Here is a 3,948-nt window from a genome sequence, read left to right as displayed (position 1 = left end):
ACTGTAATCAGATCAGTTATAATATCGATAAAAACAGAACTGCGAGGCAGTATTGTCACGAAAAGTGGAAATTTGCCAGTCCACGTTTTTGGACTATACGGCGATCTGCTGTTTGTCATGAGTAGGGCCTGGATTTTAATGACAATTCATATTTTTTTCTGAACTATAGGGTGAATTTTAGAACAATTTATACACAAATTAAGGCATTTTAGTGTCGAAAAATGTATTTTGATTGTGCATATAAAGTCATATTTCAACAAATTTTAGTAATAGGTCATATTGCGGCTAACTTTTAATGTAATAGGTCATATTTACGTCAACTTTTGCCAAAAATGCATATACTGTTTTTCTCGTATCGTACGGGACACACGAATAAGAAAGTGAATATGTTGCTCACGAGACAATATTTAACATGCTATTATCAAAGATAAACAGATAAATTAGTACACAGCTTTATTTCTCAGTACTGTAGCAGAAAATCGGTGTACCACAACAGGCGTTTCGCGAACATAAAACATTGTTGCACAGAGTCGATAATACCCTCTCAGAGCCAACAAAGGCGGAATCCTGGATATTCTACACTGTGCAAAATTAGTGACAGTCTTTCAGGGAATACCGCAACATTTGAAGATACTGAAACAAAGCTGAACTCCAGTGGCCTGGCTGCCCTCAGATACGCTCCAGTGACGTCTTGTGAAGTGGAGAGGAGCTTTTCCAGGTACAAAACTATCCTCAGCGGCAACCGTAGATCTTTGACAATGGTAAACCTGAAAATGCACCTTGTGATCCAGTGCAACTTTGCAGTTACTGAAGATTGACATACGCTATTAAATAATATGAAACCCTTTAAATACTATGTAGAAGTAAAAACATTGTTTTACTGTGTCGATAGATGATCTTTTCACTGTACTTTGTGTTTACAAAATAAAACATTCAAACATTCAAAAAATAGGTGCAAATTAGCTAAAACCCTACAGAAAGAAAGGACTATACTTACAATATTTTGAGAAGTGAATTTTGTATTACTGTATGGTGAATCAAAAAATTAAATAAACAAACAAGAATGCTTTAAGGGGCTCCGGAAAGGCTCAAAATCATGAAAAGTTCAATTTTTACTTTTTTGCGTTTTCTGAATCTGCAGACTATTACCTTTTAATAGATATATAATTTATTCAATCCCGAAGACTACAACTATTTTTAAATTTTTTTTGAAATGTGTTCTACATGGGCGTGACCCACTGTGGCGCTGTTAAACTGCTGTCAAATGGTGTTATTATTAACGTCCGTGTTCATCAGGTACATTTTAGTGATGTGAGATAAAGTATGTGTTGTGGCTAACCTATTTTCAGAGACTTAGCAGCACCTGAACTGTTGAAAAAGTGTATTCACGGAAAAACTCAAAATCCCAATGAAGGTGTAAATAGTGTTATATGGTCGAGAATCCCCAAGACTGTATTTGTTGGAATAGAAACACTTCACTTTGGTGTGTATGATGCTGTTGCGACTTTCAATGATGGCAACATTGTAAGGTGCAAGGTATTTAGAAATATGCCAATGAAGATAGATTCTAACATGGTACGAGCGATGCTTGCTTTAGACAAGGAACGCCTTCGGGCTGCAGACAGGGCTGTAAAGAGTCCAGAAATACAAGCAAGAGTAAACAGGAGGAGGAACAAGAGGAAGCTGGAGGAGGAGTTTGCAGATGATGAAGATAATCCATCCTATGGACCTGGAATGCACTAAAAAGTTAATCCAATCTTTGTCGCTCGATTCCCAAAACTTTTATTTTCTCATACTAATTACATGTTTTCTAAGGATCTTCCAAACATTTTGTTTCAAACTTTCAGTAAATGTTACACAGTACCTTCTGCATAATTTAACACAGACTTTTTCCAAAAAACTGTATATTTCTGAATATATAAATAAAAAATTGCAAAAAAATGTTGTGAATTTTCATTACAATTGAAAAAAAATCATCTTTAATAACTGAACTAAAATTTTGTAAAATCTCTGTGTTGTAGCCCATATTCCAATAAATAATCTGTAAAAAGTTCAACTTCCTACCTCAAATACTTTGTGAGGAAAGATGTAATTTATAAGCGTTATTTTAACATTGCAAGTATAGGGCGTTCCGGAGCCCCTTAAATAAACTTCTATTAAGTAATATTTTATTTTTAAGGTCATATTTATGTAAGTTTTAGGACATAAATGCTTGCATATTTCACTGTTTTTTAGGTAATTGAAATTCTGGCCCTAGTAATGAGTCAAGCGAGTTGTACATAAAAAGAAACAAGGTCGCATGAGAAAATGTGGAACAACGACAACTTGTCCAGTCCTGAGAGACATTATTAATCAGAAAAGGAGAACTGAGCTTTGGGAATTCAGAACCACAAAAATAGTAATTAGCCATGAGTAACTACGTAATATAAGCGCACAGACAGCGGCTGTGTGACAGGCTTCCCGCTTTTAACATTGGTGGAACCGTAATGCTGGTTGCTCGTGTTGCTAATCCCGCATTTGCACGTTAACCAGTCACGAAACAGCCAAGAGCACACTACTGCAGGTGCCTTGTCTACAACTGACTGACTATGCAGGGTTGCTTCTAGCATGGTTGAAGCCAACACATGTATCGCGAAAATGGCGCAACTGTCGCACTGCCGCCAGTCACGAAGTGAAGCCTCCTAGAAGCAGCAACGAACTGGGACTGAGGCACCGTCTCTCAGTAGCTTCGTTTCCTCGCATGCTGCACGGCAGTGTGCTTCCTCTAATAGAAAAAGTTTCACGTAGCCACCTCGGCTGAGTCATGTGAAGTTGGCACCCGACTTTCGAGAAGTACACATTTCCTTAGACTTTACTGAGAGTGCTGCGATAGCTCTAGGGTTCCCAGAAAATTTTTTTGAATAGTTCTGCTGAAATTCGCGAAAGAAACAAGAGCCTTCGAGAAAATTTTAATCATGTAAAAGGATCAATTACGAAATTTGTGAAAAAAATACTGATCACAGTTCTGAATAACTCACCAAGACCTACACGAAACCTCTATTGGCATTTTTGCTGCAGACAATAGTTTATAAGATAATTGCAATAATGGGAGTCCTATTTTCACCACTTGTGAAGACGCCACCCGACTTCCGAGAGACATATATTTTTTTCAGAATGAAATTTTCACTCTGCAGCGGAGTGTGCGCTGATATGAAACTCCCTGGCAGATTAAAACTGTGTGCCGGGCCGAGACTCGAACTCGGGACCTTTGCCTTTTGCGGGCAAGTGCTCTACCAACTGAGCTACCCAAGCACGTCTCATGCCCCGCCCTCACAGCTTTAATTCCGCCAGTACCTCGTCTCCTACCTTCGAAACACTATTTTTCTCGAATGCTCTCTACAACATTTGAACAGTTCCGCAGAGTTTCGGGGAAAAAATTATGACCACAATTGTGATTAGGTGAACAGCTGTGAGGTTGGCAACCGAGTTTCGAGAAACTTATAAGTATGCATCTATGCTTTGTTTCAAAGTCATAGTTGTAGAGTAAGCAGTAGGATGTGATGCTGTGCCCTCATAGTATCAATATGGGTGAATCCGATTGTGAAGCTGAACACATCCATAAGAAAATGAGGAGGAAGACTGTATGTCAACTGAGCAGTACGAACTAAATGTAATCAGAACTGCTAAACTAAAGGGATTGGAGCATACCAATTATGGAGGTAAGCTAATACCAACAAAATTTGTCGGACAACCTTGTGCTTTCAGTTTCAAGTGTTTTGAATCCACCAGTCAAGATGATCAGTTATCAATTCGCACACCTTTTCTGGATCTTAAAAGTGAACATGAACATAATCTTTACCTTCAGAGCCTAATAAAGGCAGAAAAAGTAAAACGACGTAGATCAAAGAAAGGAAAAAGTCCAAAGGCAAATTCTATCAAATACTGTATCATTGCATGGCGGGAAGAAAT

The 3,948-nt window shown here is 38.1% G+C and overlaps 1 non-coding gene across 1 annotated transcript; it reads right to left on the bottom strand.

The window, feature by feature from the left end:
• Positions 1-3,217: 3,217 nt before the first annotated feature.
• On the bottom strand, positions 3,218-3,292 carry Trnal-caa (transfer RNA leucine (anticodon CAA)). The gene has a single exon. It is a non-coding gene; the product is annotated as a tRNA-Leu (tRNA).
• Positions 3,293-3,948: the final 656 nt, after the last annotated feature.

Source organism: Schistocerca cancellata, chromosome 6 (genome assembly GCF_023864275.1).
Source record: "Schistocerca cancellata isolate TAMUIC-IGC-003103 chromosome 6, iqSchCanc2.1, whole genome shotgun sequence".
Lineage (NCBI taxonomy): Eukaryota > Metazoa > Arthropoda > Insecta > Orthoptera > Acrididae > Schistocerca > Schistocerca cancellata.
This window is presented reverse-complemented; position numbering and strand designations above follow the sequence as displayed.